The sequence below is a fragment of the Trichosurus vulpecula genome, chromosome 4, assembly GCF_011100635.1.
Source record: "Trichosurus vulpecula isolate mTriVul1 chromosome 4, mTriVul1.pri, whole genome shotgun sequence".
Classification (NCBI taxonomy): Eukaryota; Metazoa; Chordata; class Mammalia; order Diprotodontia; family Phalangeridae; genus Trichosurus; species Trichosurus vulpecula.
This window is the reverse complement of record NC_050576.1, coordinates 439,348,840-439,365,070: the sequence shown is the minus strand read 5'-3', so window position 1 is coordinate 439,365,070 and position 16,231 is coordinate 439,348,840. Positions and strand designations below refer to the sequence as shown.

At 47.9% G+C, this 16,231-nt stretch overlaps 1 protein-coding gene across 2 annotated transcripts in view; it reads left to right on the top strand.

The window, feature by feature from the left end:
* Positions 1-8,528: 8,528 nt before the first annotated feature.
* The window catches only part of ATP13A3 (ATPase 13A3), a 75,769-nt gene continuing 68,066 nt past the window's right edge, over positions 8,529-16,231 (top strand). For both annotated transcript variants that reach the window (XM_036753940.1, XM_036753939.1), the window contains exon 1: positions 8,529-8,564. The gene's annotated coding sequence lies outside the window, so the exon portion shown is untranslated. The remainder of the gene's footprint in view (positions 8,565-16,231) is intronic.

Below are 16,231 nucleotides of genomic sequence, written 5' to 3'. Positions count from 1 at the left end.
TTTGAAGAGGAGTTTGAAAAGAACTGTTAAGAGATGTGATCTAAGCCTCATCATTGGCCTGGTAGAAAGGACGTTAGAAAATATGGGGTAGGGTGTCCCATTCTAGCATAGACTCAGTGTAGGGTGCCTATGAGGTTAGGGGAAAGTCCTGTATACATAGATGACCAGTGGTCCTAGAGCTCTGACTGGGGAAGTTCACACCTCATAGAGGTCAATCCATAGTGCTGAGCCATCTTAACTTTTTGGAGGCAGACTCTTTCCTCTGGACTTTGTATCATGTACAAAGTGAATGATATTGGGCAGGTCTTTATCATGGCAAAGGAAAGAAGCCCTTTGGTTTGGTGGATTCTGTAGAGGAGAGAAGAATGAGAGGACTGGGGCAGGCTAACGGCTGGGTGGGTTTTGAAGACCTTAGAAATGAGATTGTCTTCCTAGCATCGCATGCCCAGGACTTTGCCAATCTCTTCTTCTTTCCCTCGGTGTCTTAGAGTCAGGTCCATTCAGTAGAATCTTGTATTTCTGGTTGATTGTAACAAAGAAGAAACTGTTCTCAAAGCTCCCTCCAAAAAACCCAAACCCAAACCAATAAACCTGAACTTGCTGAGGGTGGTAATTCTGAGGCACTTTCAGGAGTTGGAATATTCTCTACATCTTCTTATATTTCATTCAGCCTTGCTATAGCAGATGAGACCCAAGCCTCTCCTAGAATCTCCATCCATGCCAACATTATTCACACCAAAGGAGGTCTTAGTGGCTACCAGCCCCTTCCCCTCACCTTTGCAAAGGGGTAGAGGGGCATGGGGAGATGTTTTATCCTTTCTCTTGTATAGGGCCAAACTTGGTCTTTATAATTATCTAACATTTAGTTTCATTTGTTTTTAGTTATTCTTCCTAGTTATATTGGGTTTTTTTTGTTTGCATATTTAAATAATTTTTAACTAAGTTTTTATTAATTTTTTTCTTGGTGTCGCCATAATTTCTCCTAATTTCTCTCCCCATCCCAGACAGGCATCCTCTATAACAAATAAATACTCTGTTTTTTTTTTTAACAAAAGAAAAAGATAAGAAACAGATCCAACATAATTGTTCAATATGTAGAAAAGTCTGAAGATATGTGGGATGTACCGTCCTTGTAGACCCGCCACCTCTACAAAGAGGATGGGCTGGGGATGTTTTCAGATGTCTTCCTAAGAGCCAGACTTGCCATTGTAATTTTGCAGTATTTCCTTTTGATTCTTTTTTGTCTGGCTGTTCTTTTGATTTACATTGTTGTAGTCAGTGGATACATTGTTTTCCCAGTTCAAATCCAGCCTCAGATACTTACTAGCTGTGTGACCCTGGGCAAGTCACTTAATCTCTTTTGGACTTAGTTTCTTCGCCTGTAAAACGAGGATCATGATAGCACTTACATCCCAGGGTTGTTGTAATATTTATAAAGAGTTTTGCAAACCTCCAAGCGGCATGTCAATGCAAGCTTCTGCTGTTGGTCTAGTGTGTTCACATCCAATTTGTTTGGCCGTTCCCTAATTGATGGGCAGCCACTTTGCTTCAGATTCTTTGCTACTACCACAAAAAGTGCTCTTATAAATATTTGGTTGTATAGGGAGCTTTTCTTTTTGTTAGTAATGTCCTTGGCATATATGCCAGCAATAGACTCTCTGGGGCAAAGGGAATGAATGTTTCAGTTCCTTTATTTGCATAAATCCAGATTGCTTTCCAGAGTGGTTGTACTAATTCACAACTTCAACTTTCTATCAGTGTGCTGGACTTTCCAAAGCCACCCCCACACTGACTTTTGCCATCTTTGCCAGTGGACAGGTGTGAGTTGAGATTACAGGGTTGTTTTGATTTGAATTTTTCTTATTAGTGATTTGGAACATGCTTTCATATGGTTAATAGTCATCAGTTTTTCTTTTGAGAGTTGTTTACATCCTTTGACCATTTTTCTATCACTCGGCTTCCGGTCACATATTTGATTAGTTCTCCAGGCAACTTGGCTATCAATCCATTGATTATCCAGAGACATTTTCTAAAAATTTTTCTTATTCAACCTCTTTCCCTCTCATTCTAGACATGTGAGTTTTGTTAGTGCTGAGGCTTTTCAATTTCATGTAATCAAATGATCTATTTTGCTTTTGTTATTCTTTCTATTCCTTATTTGGCTAAGAATTAATCTCCTTATAGCGATGAAAAGTATATGATTTGTTTCTCTTCTAATTATTTTATGTTTTGATCTTTAATAGTCAGGTCATGTACATATTTCAAATTTGTTTTAGAACATGGTGTAAGATGTTGGTCTAAGCCTGCTTTCTTCTTTCATCTTTCTTTCCATTTCCCCCAGCAGTTCTTATCAAATAAGGGGGTTCTTTTCTAGGCAATGTGTGTGTGTGTGTGTGTGTGTGTGTGTGTGTGTGTGTGTGTGTGTTGAACTCTGGGTTATTGAGTTCAATTATTTCTGATTCTTCGTTTGGTCTTTTCTTTTGATCTATTTTCTTTTTTAAACTGGTACCGAAAAGTTTCTACAATTATAAAATAGTTTGCCATTCTTCTTTCTTTCCTACCTTTTTCATTATTTTCTTCAATATTTCACATCTTTTGTTTCTCCAGTGTATTTTATCTAGTTTTGGAAAGTGTCCCTTTCATAGTTTAAATGGTATAGCACTAAATCAGTAAATAGCTTTGGTAGTGTTATCATGTTTGTCTTTAGCACAGTCTAGCTATGAGCAGTGAATATTGCCCCAGCAATTCATGTTATATACCTACCTCCTACACATACACATATGTATGTATGTATTCAATATGCTCTGGTAAAGTGACTTACAAATATTTTATGCATATTGCAATTATTTTGAATGGGACTTCCCTTTCTATTATCACTTCTTGGGTTTTGTTTTTATTATATGGAAATGTTGCTTTCTGTCAGTTTATTTTGTAGCCTGCAACTTGCTGAAGCTATTAATTGATTCTAGTTTCTTTGCTGGTTCTCTAGGATTTTCTAAGTAATCTGTTATGTCACCGACAAAAATGGACAGTTTTGCCTCCTCTTTGCCTGACTTTATGTAATTAATTTCTTTTCCTTGTCCTGTTGCTTTTAGATCTCCTATGGCTGTAGTTTGTAGATTTTATTTTAAAGCACAAATGGAGATTGTTCTTTGTCAAAGGCTTTTTCTGCATCTATTGGGATAATGTGGTTTTGGATGTTTTTATTTTTAATATGGTTTTTCTGTTTATTGTTTTTCTCTACAGACTCATAATAAATGTTAAACTGAATTGAGGGAATCTGGCAAGCAATCTGATATAGATTATACATGTACAATCATATTAAACATATTTCCACATTAGTCATGTTGTGAAAGAAGAGTCAGAACAAAAGGGAAAAATCACAAGAAATAAAAAAAAAAACAAAAATAGAAAAAATTGTCTACTTCACTCTGCATTCAGACTCCATAGTTCTTTCTCTGGAGATGGATAGCATTTTCCACCATGAGTATTTTGGAATTGTCTTGGATCCTTGCGTTGCTGAGAAGAGCTAAGTGTATCAAAGTTGGTCATTCCTCAGTGCTGCTGTTACTGTGTACAATGTTCTCCTGGTTCTGCTCATTTCACTCAGCATCAGTTCATATAAGTCTTTCCAGGTTTTTCTGAAGCCTGCCTGCTCATCATTCCATTACTTAACTTGTTCAGCCATTCCCCAATTGATGAGCATCCCCTCTATTTCCAATTCTTTGCCACCGCAAAAAGAGCTACTATAAATTTTTTGTACATGTGGGTCATTTTCCCTTTTTTATGATCTCTTTGGGATACAGCCCTAGAAGCAGTATTGCTGGGTCAAAGGTATGTACAATTTTATAGCCTTTTGCGCATAGTTCCAAATTACTCTCCAAAATGTTTGGATCAGTTCACAACTCCACCTACTTATTGCACATTGAATGTTAACTAATAACTCACATTTTAAAGGAGATTTTACAGTTTAGTTCATAAAAGACAGACCTCCAACAACTCTGTGGCAGTGCAAATATGATCATCCTCTGCCCCTGTGCCCATAGGCAGCTCATGTCTCCATCTCAACTTCTGTTTTCCCATCTGTAAAATGGGGTGACAAGGCTTGTACTGCAGGTCCCAACTCAAAGGGAAGGTGCTTTGTAGACCTTAGTGTTCTCTAGAAATGGGAGCTAAGAGTCTCTTCATTTTAAAGCAACTTTGCTCAGGCTGCTTCAGGCCCCTCCATGTTTGCTGTGACTGCTGCCGCTGCCCTGCTCTGTCCTGTCCCACAAGGCTTTGGACTCTGCCACCTCAGCCTGGTTTAGATCCTTTGGGAATCAGGATTTCTTCTTTATCTTTTGGTAGATTTCTGGATATATCTTAGTCAGAGGACCTTGGGGCTCTGGAATCTCCAGGAAGGAGATTTCAGGTCCTCCTTCTCTAAAGTCCTTCCAGGTCCCCACAGAAGGGAGGGAAGTGTTTCTTCAAAGGAAGATCTCAATCTCTGAAAGGGTAGCAGTCAGTGAATGTTCAGTGGACACATACCTGTCAGGTCCCAGCCTTCAAACAAGCTGAGGGCCAAGTCATTCTCAGGGCCCCATACCATCTTGGGAGACATGTCAAGAGATATACAACCAGCTTACAGAGGTTAGGGCAACTCCAGTGGGAAAGTTCTGTGGGGTCGGAGGGGGAGACCTCTGCGAGATGCAGAGCCCTCGGACTCTGGGGGAAAACTTCTGAGAGGCTGCAAACCATAACTGGGACCAGATCCTGCACACAGGAAGAGAGAGGCCTACAATCCAATGTCTGACAGCCCCACTTGATTTCTGTAGGGCGATGTCTTATTGGTAGGAAACCTGGAAGACATCTGAATGCTTAAAATGCTCACCAGACAGAACAAAATATAACCCTCAAGACACATGGAAGTTGCTTGGTAATGTCATTCAGGACACATCTTAGAACAGGAAACTCAGTGATCACAATACAACCAAGATATCATCTCATGCTGCTTCTCCCTGATTGGCCCCATGTAGGTTCACTAGACACTACAGGATTTCGGAGGCTTTGGGATGTCATGGACACTGATGTATTCCCTGACCTAAACAGCTGAAGCCCATCCCCATCTTCTCTAAATCCTCCTGGAGGCCACCCCCAGGGCTCCCCTGGGTCATTCAGGCCAGCTGGCTGTCCAGCTGGGACCTTCTGCCCTGCAAACATGACTGGCCATCTCTGGCTGCCTTCCTCCATTCTCCCAGGCTGCCATATCTTCTTGTCTGTGAGTCGTCAGGGTTAAGATGGGGCAGGCAGCAGATACCATTGTACTTTTCTCTGCCCTAGACTCCATCCTTTGGGGGCCTAATGGGTGGTCTGAGGGGCCCTTGGGCCCTGACAGACTAAGTGACCAAGCAGAGCCCATCCCAAGCTCCTTCCATGTCATGACAGTCCTGCACCAATGTGAGGCCAAACAAAAGTGGAAGCCAGGCCACTGGAAAAGCCTGGAATTTGCTTCCCAGATGCCCATGCTCACTCAGTCACCTTTGTCCTCCCTCCCAGTGCCTCTCCTCTCAGGGGCAGCTGCCAGCCAAGCCATTGCTGGGGAACTGGAAGGATCCAGGTATTCTCACTGGGCATCACCCTAAGAGAATGTTTCCAGATTGTGGTAACATTGACCATATTTACTGGCCGAAGCAAGGGCCTTTGATGGTCACTCTGGGTCTTTAGCTTGCTTAGAGGAGAAAACCAGCAACTACCAAGAAGGCAGAAAGCCCCTGAGAGGGTGGAGGGCAGCAGGCTCTGCTCAAAGTGTTGGCAGGCTGTCCCAGGAATGAATGCTGGGTGAGGGCATTGTGGGGAGAGAAATCAGAGAACTCACAATTAACTCACGATCGTTGGAGGGAAGATGAATAATATGAGGGTGATAAAGAAAGAGGGAAACTTGGCATTTGAGACATCAGAGTGGGAAGGAATCAAGCCCACTTTATAGTTTTTAAAGTCAGTGACCAATGATTTGATCCAGAGATGGAAACACTAACGTCTCTCTTCCAATCCATGTCCACACTCCTTTGCACGCTGGGAGGCATTCGGAAGGCATTCGTGGTCAGTGCTCCGGGGGAAATCTGGTGCCACTCTGGGCCTGAGGCTTAGCAGCCTGGAGGGGTGTGCCAAATACAGGAATTCTTGCGGAGTCAACATTGGCACATTTCACGGTTCCTGCACTGCCTGATCACTACCAGTTCCTCAAAGAGGGTGTGTGTGTGTGTGTGTGTGTGTGTGTGTGTGTGTGTGTGTGTGTGTATGCATGTGCAAGCACATACCCAGGTTCCCCCTCTTGCTGCCCCAATGCTCCCCCGAGCTTCCCTTTTTGCAAGTTCCCCCAAGACTTCCTGTCTTACAGTTAACTCAGCGACCTGGTAGAGGATTGGGGACCCCTGTCTGCTCTCAGTCAAGAACCCGGGCCGCAGGGTTGGAAGGGGCTTCCCAAGTGTCTAGGACCAGTCCCTCCTGAAACAGAAGAGGGGTGGAGGGAGTGGCCCCAGGTCGCATAAAACCCGAAGCCATTGGAGCACAAGCCTTTGCTAGTGTCAAGATATGAGGAGACCCCCGTTTTCCAGAGCTAAGGACCTACAAGCCGCTGTGCCCTAAACCTGGCATAACAACAATCCTTTGTGTTCACCCTCTGGCAAAATCACACAATTCTTATATTACCATGACCAGCACCAGGTGTTCACTGAGCTCAGACAAGTTGCCATTTTCCGGTTGTGAAGCCCTGCTACGAATCAAACTTGTCACCCTGCTGCCGTACCTCTCCTCGCCAGGGCTACAGCTCACTGCGCAGCTACGATATGAGGGTGGAGATCTCCAGGCGCTGCCGCCGATCCCTGCACTTCTGTGTGATCCCGAACTTCTGTGTGATTCCTGATTCTCCTTAGCCTAGCCTGCTCTGTGCGGCTCGGGTCACCCAAAGACTGGAGGCCAGTCCGGGACGCTAGTCTGGGGCATTTTGTGTGAGGCCAGGCTGGACTCCCATCTGAAATGCCCCTCTTACCAGTGCCTCTCCTCTTAAAGAGCTCCGACTTAGCCTGGCCATAGCAGGCCGTAGTTCAATATTCTGGTTTCAGTGTAAGCCCCTGAGGGCAGTGTCTGTCTTTGTCCTCTTCACCATCCCCGAGGGCACACAGTAGGCACTTAACACGCGCTGGCTGCCTTGCATAGCTTCTTGCTTAGAGTGTAAGCTCCCTGGCGGCAGGGGCTTTGTCCTCCCCCCCCATCCCCATGGGCACACAGTAGGCACCTAACAATGCTGGCTGCCTTGCATAGCTTCTTGCTTAGAGTGTAAGCTCCCTGGCGGCAGGGGCTTTGTCCTTCCCCTCCCATCCCCATGGGCACACAGTAGGCACCTAACAATGCTGGCTGCCTCGCATTGCTTTTTGCTTAGAGTGTAAGCTCCCTGGGGGCAGGGGCTTTGTCCTCCCCCCCCCATCCCCACGGGCACACAGTAGGCACCTAACAGTGCTGGCTGCCTCGCATTGCTTTTTGCTTAGAGTGTAAGCTCCCTGGCGGCAGGGGCTTTGTCCTTCCCCCCCCCCCCCCATCTCCACGGGCACACAGTAAGCACCTAACAATGCTGGCTGCCTCTAATTGTTTCTTGCTTAGAGTGTAAGCTCCCTGGGGGCAGGGGCTTTGTCCTTCCCCCCCCATCCCCACGGGCACACAGTAGGCACCTAACAATGCTGGCTGCCTCGCATTGCTTTTTGCTTAGAGTGTAAGCTCCGTAAGCTCCCTGAGGGCAGCGCTTCTGTTTTTGCCTCTTCTAGTACCCCCAGCGCTCAGGGCGGCCCAGGTACACAGTAGGCACCTTTCCTGGCCTCTGAGGGAGCCACCCAACGTCTCTCCGGGTCGGCACCCGGGCGGCGCAGTGCGCATGTCCGCCCCCGGCGAGACTCGCTCGGACCCCCCCCCCCACTCCGCCCCCCGCGCGCCCGCGCACTCCTTCCCTCTAGCCCTCTCCCGCTCGCCCGCACTCGGCGCTCGCGCGCCCAGGCCTCGGAGGGGCGGGGCTCGGCAGAGGCGGAGCTCCAGGCCCCGCCCCCGGCGGCGCCTGCCGTTTCCGCTCCCGCCCCCGCGCTCTGCCCTCGGGCCTCGGGATGAGTCAATCACGTGACCTCACATCCGGCGCGGGAGTCCCGAGCTCGCGCTCGCGCCCTGGTTGCCGCCGCCGCTGCGTGAGCCGCTCCCCGGCCCCGCCGCCTTGGGCCCTGTCCCCGCCGCCCCGTCCGCGTCCCCGCCGGGCCGGGCCCGCTGCGGGCGGATCCCGCGTCCCCGGACCCAGGGCCCGACGGACGCCCGGACACACTGACTGACGGCCGGCCGGAGGCCCTGAGGGACGGAGCGCGCGCCCCCGCGGCCCCCGCGCGGCCCCGGGAGCCCCCGGCCCAGCGAGCCCGCCCAGGGCCCCGGGGGCGGCGGGGCGGCGGGCCCGGGCCATGGCGCTGAGCTGAGCGCGGCGGCGGGAGACGACGAGGGGGAGGAGGGCGAGGAGGACGACGGGGAGAGCGAGGAGGAGGAGGAGGAGGAGGCGGCCGGTGAGTGAGGACGGTCGGGGGACAGAGGGTCCCCCCCCAACTCCGGGACAGGGCCGCAGGGGACGACCGGTGTGTGGGGCGGGCCAACGTCGGAGCTGCCCTGCGGCCGCCCCACGCATGGCCGGCAGAAAGGCCGTGGGGGTGGGCGCATGTGCACGTGAGTGTGAGTGCGTGTGCCCCGGGCGGGGGTGCCGGCCCCACGGCGGGGTCAGGAGCCGCTGCGACCCGACCAGGGTCCACCCTGACCCCCGGGTGGTTCTCTGCCGCGCCTGTCGGGCCCGGGGCTCAGCCCCCTCTGTCCTGAGCCCCGGGAGGTCATCCTTACCGGACTGCGCGGTTGGGGGTCCCGGGGGATGAATGGCCACGAGGCCAAAGACCTTCAGGACACATGTCACCCACCTGAGTACCACGTGGGCAGGGGTCAGGATTTCAGCCGGGGAAAAGGACCCTGAGCTGTTAGTGGACCCCGTTAGCTAGCGCAACTTGGTGTTGTAAACAGTCCCCCTATGGCAGCCTGAGACCAGCCAGCACGTGTGACCGCCTGCCCCCCCTTCCCCCAACACGCAGGGTCCTGTCACTGTGGTCCCCACTGTGGCCCAGAAAACTCTGCCCAGCCAGATTGGGCTCCGCCCCCGCCCCGCAGCCTGCCCCCGGCTTGTTCGCGGTCTTAGGAGGTTGCCAGGGACGTTGGGCCGGGCAGTGACTCCCTCTGGGGCTTCTCAGGGGCAGGACTTGAACCCGGGGCTCCCTGCTCCCGAGGCTTCTCTGCAGGACTGCTGCGGGTGAGGGCATCCACCCTCCAGGACAGCGGGGAAAGCAAACGTAACTTTTCAGATCCCTTCTCGTGTTTCCCTTCACCGTCCTCCGGCCCTTTGGTTCAGACAGGCCCAGCGTGCCCGTTCGAGATCTCTGGGGCCCAGGTGGAAGGTCCCGGCCCGCTGGACTCTCCGCTGACTCACGGAATTACCCCGTGTCATCACTGCCCTGAATCGGTTTGGATCGGAGGCGGCCTGTTAGACCAGATGCCCTTTAATTGTTTTTAGACCGAAAATAAGAGTTAGCTGAAGATCAGATGAACTCATAGGAAGAGGGGAGTATAGGAAAAGCCAACCGGCGTTCGGGAACGTTGTGGGTAATTACTGAGATTAGATTTATTCCAGTCTCTTGACCTTCATACCTGGATACCAAGAGAATTCGCTAGGAGGCTGGCATTTTGTTTCTAAGGATTACGAAGTATCGAGCTGACGTTTTCCCAGAACTTGAGTATGAGACCTTCAGCGTATAGAGAGCCTTCTGTATTATGAATGTGTGGTCAGGACAGGCATTCACGTGAGAGTGTGTGTGTGTGTGTGTGTGTGGTGGGGGGGGGGCAGGTCTAACATGCTATTTATAAACACTTTGAAGAAAACAGGTTGGTTTTTGGTAAATGTTCATTTGTTGGAATTGAGGTGTGGTCATGCCTGAAAAATCAAGACCGTCCCTACTAGCTCACTGATTCTGTGATTTTGTGAAATGAGAAAGCACAGGTTGAGAGACAAAAGACTAAAGAAAATGGCCAGTAGACTCTTAACCACCACCCCCCCATCCCCGCCCAACAGGAGCAGGTGTTCGCTCCCTCCAGGACACTGGGCCGTGGCTGAGGCAGGTGGAGATACAGGGAAGAAGAGTCTTAATCTGAACTGATGTTAGTACTGTGTTTAATAGACTAAAGGAATGACTATGTCTTAAAGACTACAAAACATTGTGTTGTTTCCTTAGTTTTAAAATGTTCAAGATTGTGTTGAATGATCTGCCAACATTTTGGGGGCAGAGGCTTGGGAGTGATATTGCCGAGATGTTTATGAAATGAATAGAAAAACAAATGGATGCATATCCTTTGACTTTTTCTCCAAATTCTGGATATGATTCTAACCTTTAGAGAGAAAAACAATGTGGACTCAACTTTTTTTGTACCTAGAAGGTTGTGAGTTGTGAATGGAGCTGTGGGATAGATTGCTGGGGAGGATTTTAGGGATGATTTGTAAAAAAAAATTCAGTAGGTCCTTTGCCTTTTAAAAGATTTAAATAAAAAATATTTTATTGATGTGCTGTTTTTACACCAAAGTCACTTCTAAACATTAGCCCTTCTAAAGTGTGTTTGATTGGCCGTGCAGTGTTACCTTGAGGTGTGCGTCTGTGCCCTCAAAGAAGGAAAGTCCAGGCCGTGTCTTCTTCACTCTTCTCCAGGGCCATATTCTGGGCCATTCACTCCCATTTACGTTGGTGTAGAGGCCACCCAGATTCGGCAGTGATGGCAGAGGGCAAGGCTGAGGACCCAAGTGGTTCTTCTCCTTCATGACTTCCTGTTGACCACTGCTTGGGCAGATCCTTCCCCCTTGACATTATATCCCTGCTGGCTTTTGGTCCATCTCATATACTCCTTTCTGTTGGAGGCCTTTGGGCTTTCCCTCCCACTGCCCGGCTGCTAGTACCTTTCCCTTTGGGCTACCTTTTATCTACTCCTGGTGTCTGTGGCAGAATGGAAGCTCCTTCAGGGCAGAGACTTTCAGTTTTAGCTTTCTACTCCAGGAATTTAGCACACAGTAGGAGTTTCTGAAATCCTTGCTGATTAATTCTCCTCCTCCCCTGTCTTACTGTTCCTTCTTGGTTTTCTCTGCTGGATCATCATTTTCCTCCAGATAGCTGAGAGTGATTGTCTCCCAAGGTAGGCAGGAAGCAGTTGTGACCTGCCTGTTAAAGATAATTTTTCTTCTGATTCTCTTCTGGAGGAGGGGCAAACAGGTTCAAAGTGTTCTGAGTAGTCCACAGACTTGGAACTCTTTAGTTTCTCAATCCAGAACCATAGTTTCCAGTTCTTGATGCCATCCCTTCCCATTGAGATCTCCTAAGGTAGATGCTGACTTGATTTGAAGGGATTCAGAAGATTCTTGGTCAAATTTCTTTCTCTCTTAGTAAATGGGCGTAGTTACTTTTATGATATTTTATGAATACTTACCAAATAGTCATGAGCTTCCAGCTGAAGGGACAGAAATATATTTTCATGAAATCATCTCAGATAACTTCTTTATCCCCTCTCCTGAAAAAATTGTGATCTCATCATTTGACTGAAACTTATTATTTTTTTCATTTATAGCAATGTCATCTTTGCTGTCAGTCATTAAATGCCTACTTTGTTCTAGGCACCGAGGATACAAGTACCAAAATGAGATGGTCACTTTTCAGTGAATGAATGAGAAAGCATTTTCTAAGTGCTTACGAGGTGCAAGATGCTGGTGATAGACAGAGGCGGCCCCTGCTTCCAGAGGAAGCTGAGAGTCTGGGCACTAATGTGGTTCAGTTACTTTGAATAGTGTCACCTTGTTGGTCACTGGACCCCAGCTCTCCCACTTAGCAGCCATTAAATATTTATAGACAGTCTAAAAATTATTTGATTCTGTTGCTCTCTGGACCTTTTCCTGTCCCTGCTGCAGTCAGTTTGGAAGGGGAGGGAGAGTTACACAAGACTGAAGGGCATTTGGTAGATTTCTTTGAACACTGTGAAACAGAGCCCTGCTCACCTGTCTGGGGATGAGTCTCTTGTGACTCATTGAGGTTGGTACTTGGCCAGTACCAGTAAAGGAGTCTTTACAGGCCTGTGTTCCAAGCCCATCTCAATCCGTAAGAGCTGCCGGAACTTCTCTCATTTGAGAAGCTTGGGTCACCTGCCCCATCTGCCAGAAAGAAGCACGAAGTCTAGGGGCAGCTAGGTGGCGCAGTGAGTAGAGCATCGGCCCTGGAGTCAGGAGGACCTGAGTTCAAATCCAGCCTCAGACACTTGATACACTTACTAGCTGTGTGACCTTGAGCAAGTCACTTAACCCCAATTGCCCTGCCAAAAAACAAAACAAAAAAAAAGAAGCATGAAGTCTGGCCTGGGAGTGGGGCATAGTGAGTGAGCCGTTTTAGCCCATGAGGAAAGAGGAACAGTGTTCCCTTTCCAGAGGGCTCAGCACTTTGGGCCTTACTTCCTTTTCTAGCAGCCACACAGTCTGGGAGCATCATTTGTGCCCCAGGACAGGCCCATCAACTGAGACCTCCTCATTGTGGCCATTGACCCAGCCTTGATGCTCCCTCGCTGGCCTCTCCTCTGATGGGAGGGCTTGAGTGCAGAGCAGTCAACTCCTCCCAAAAGACTTCCCTTGATGGGGGCTTAGAGCTTTCCGGCCAATGTCCTTTGCCTCTTGCTGTGCTTGGTGTCCTCCTCCCCTTCCCCCCACCCCCCTTTAGACTGTAAGCTCTTTGAGGGTGCTTGTATTGCCAGCACTTAGCCTAGTGCCTGGCACATAGAGGGTGACTAGTAAATGTTTCATGACTATCAATTGATTGAATAGATAAGTTAGTCTTGATTTCTTACTTAGGACCATGCATATGCTTTGGGATGGGGGAGGAAGTATCACCCTTGTTTCTGTAGTGTTTTTGGTCCTCTGTTTCCTCATGATAGTGTGGGGAAGGTGAGGCTCGCTACTGTAGTCTTCAGTTTAAAAGGCCTGTCATGTTTTTGCCATAACAGTTTTATTATGGTGATTGCTTTTTGCTTAATAGAGTGTTGGAAGTAGAGGATATCTTTAGAATCCTTTAGTCCAAAGTTCTTTAGTCAGCTGATCAACCTTAAGCAGTAACTGTGTGCAGGGCACTGTGCTAAGCTCCAGGGATACAAAAAGAGGCAAAAGACAATCCCTCTTCTCAAGGAGCTTACAGATTAGTGGGAGAAACAGTAGGCAAAGAACCATGTACAAACTATAGACAGGATAAATTGGGAATAATTGATGGAGGCAATGCACTATGGTTAAGGAAAACTTTCTTGGAGAAAATGAGATCTTTAGTTGAGACTTGAAGGAAGCCAGGGTGTAAAGATGGAAGAAGTGGGGGTGGCGCAGGTTATGAAGAACTTTAATAGCCAGAGTAGTTTCTATTTGATCTTGGAGATGATAGGGAGCCCTGGAGGAGGGTTCAGTGAGTGACCTGTTCAGATCTCTATTGAAGGAGGAACATTTTGACAACTGAGTCAGAATGGTCTAAAGTGGGCAGAGACTTGTGGCAGAGAGGTGATACTGAGGGCCTGCCACCAGAGTAGTGGCAGTGTCATAGGAGAGAGGAGAGCACATCCAAGAGGTATTCTGAAGGGAGGGTGGTGGACTCAGCAGTACTAAGGAAGGTAGGAGGAGGGGAGAGGCCTTTTTTTGGGGGAAAGATAATGAGGTTTGGGGTTTTTAAAAAAAACATTGAGTTTAATATGTGTATGGAACATCCAGCTGAAAATATCCAATGGGCAGTTGGAGATACGAGACTGGAGGCTAGCAGAGAGGTTAGGACCTGTAACAACAATGCTGCTTGCTGCTACTGTGGCTAAGGCCAATAACAGCACACAGAAGGGCTGCCAGCACAGGTTCTTTGATTTGCTTTTCTAAGGAAAGCAACTTTAAGCGTTTAGCAGTCTCACTTTAATCAAACGTACATGTATCATTCACTTTCAGGAGGAAAAGCCAGCACCCTGAACTTCAGAGAGAATACAAATAGAAATTACAAACATACACAATATAAACAGAGCAAACACAAAAGTTATCGACAGACAGCCCTCTCTAGCTGTCTGACCAAGGAATTACTAGTTAACAGAGAGAGAGGTACCACCATCTGGATTTTCAAAGCTGGGGAGCTCCAGTGGCTACCCAGTCTCCTCTGGTCAAATCACATGACACTCTTGCAGTGAGTGAGATCCCCAAACAGAATGATAACCTCTGAGTTTATATTTTTTGCAGGTATATCAGTATGTATGCTGAAGAGTTCCCTACTAGGAAAGCAGAGCTGGGGAGGAGAGGCAGGCCGAACTGGGCCCTGAACTCAGTGTGGAAAGGATGTCCTGGCAGTCAGTCAGGAGGCAACAGCTACCAGCATTTTGTTGAGTGAGGGAATCTCATAGGGACTTGGAGCCCTTATTTAGCTTGGGGAAGCCTATGGACACCTCAGCATAATGTTTGTAGATGGATAAAATATGAATGATTGCAAAGGAAGCCAATGACATTGAAATACATTTGATAATATTTAAAAATGAAGTCATGGACCCCGAGTTGAGATCCTCTGATTTGCATAGTCCAACTCCCGTATTTTTTAGATGTGGCCATTGAGACCCAAAGATTTTACCAAGCCTGTTCTGGAAAATCTGAGACTTTATTTTAACCCAGTGGTGTTTCAACTTAGATGAACACAGTGAGAGTACAGATTCATAGAATGCCCAAACTGAGAAGCTTGTTCTCATTTTTTCCATTTCTGTCCAAACTCGTGGACCACTGGCTAATCCTACTGAATGTCCGGCTTCCTGCTGAGCTGATTCTAGTCTCTCAGGTTCCATTTTAAAGGTCAGACCCATGGCCTTGTGCTGAGTTCACCTGTCATGTGATCATCGTGGAAAATTTTGCATATCTCCTTTTCCTTTGCATGCCGGGTGACAAATTTCTGCTGTTTAATGATTGGTGACCAAGCCCATTGGGTGAGTCATTGCCTCCAGCATGGGAGATGTTAGCATTTTGCACTGATCATCAGGAATAGCCATCACGGTTAGGCACCTTTAGGTGGGTGCCGTTGACATCTCTGCGGGCTATTTGGGGTTATCCTGTTGAAGTTGGTAAACAGGTTGCAGCTGGGACTACTTTTCTTGGCCCTCCAGGGGAGCATTTGCAACCAAAACCAGCCCAAGATCTGCCTACCTTCTGGGTAGCCCTGGGGATTGCCACTGGCCAGCCATTGAATGGAAGGGGAGGTAGGCAGGTGACAAAGACCATCTCCATATTTGGATATCTTGCTTGGGGGTCTGCCTTGGGCTAAGAAGGGAAAGGGAACTTTCCTCTCTTTCCTGTTCCCCAAACCCAGTTCATTATGAAACTTCTAGTCCAGCAGCATCATGGGTAAAATAAACTTTGGTGGGAAGTTTTGTAACCCACCTCAACTCCTATTTAAAACATTACTTCTGGCAAAATGTTTTGAATTCTAAATGAGCAGTTTGTAGGTGTGGGCCCAGCTCAGGTGATTGGATTTTGAATTTGAAAAATGTGTTCACCTCCACGCTGGGGGCTGGGGGCATGTAAGTAAGTGCTCCTTGAGTCCTTGAGAGTGGAGACTGTTTTGGTTGTTTGTCTTTCTGGCCCCACCTTGGTCTCTTCCGGTGCCTGGCACAGAGTAGGTATTGAATCTAGTAAGTCCTTGTGGATTGGAGACTGACAGCCATTGTTTCCAGTCAGTCCCCAAGCATTTATTAAGCACTTAGAGCCAGGTGCTGGAGCTCGAGGACTTCATGCTTAGTAACCTAGGACAGGCTCACTTCTCTCCTGGAAAGACAGTCCTGCCCAAATTCATGGAACCTCTCGGAGCCTCAGCTTTCTCTTCTTGGAAATGGGTAGAAAGCAGCTAGCATTTCATGGTGTTGTTTGACATTTCTATATATTTCCATTTATAATTTTGTTTGGTTTTTCCTCAGTGTCAGGCCGAGCTGATGGCTCCCTTTTCAGCACGTGTCAGGGCTCTATGTGTTGCTGTGGCTTGTTGTCATTTCCCTCCTAGTCTGAGAATTCCCTAAGAATTCAGCCACTGACTTATTTATATTTGTCATTGCTTGTGCCTGCCAGCCTCAGCTCCTT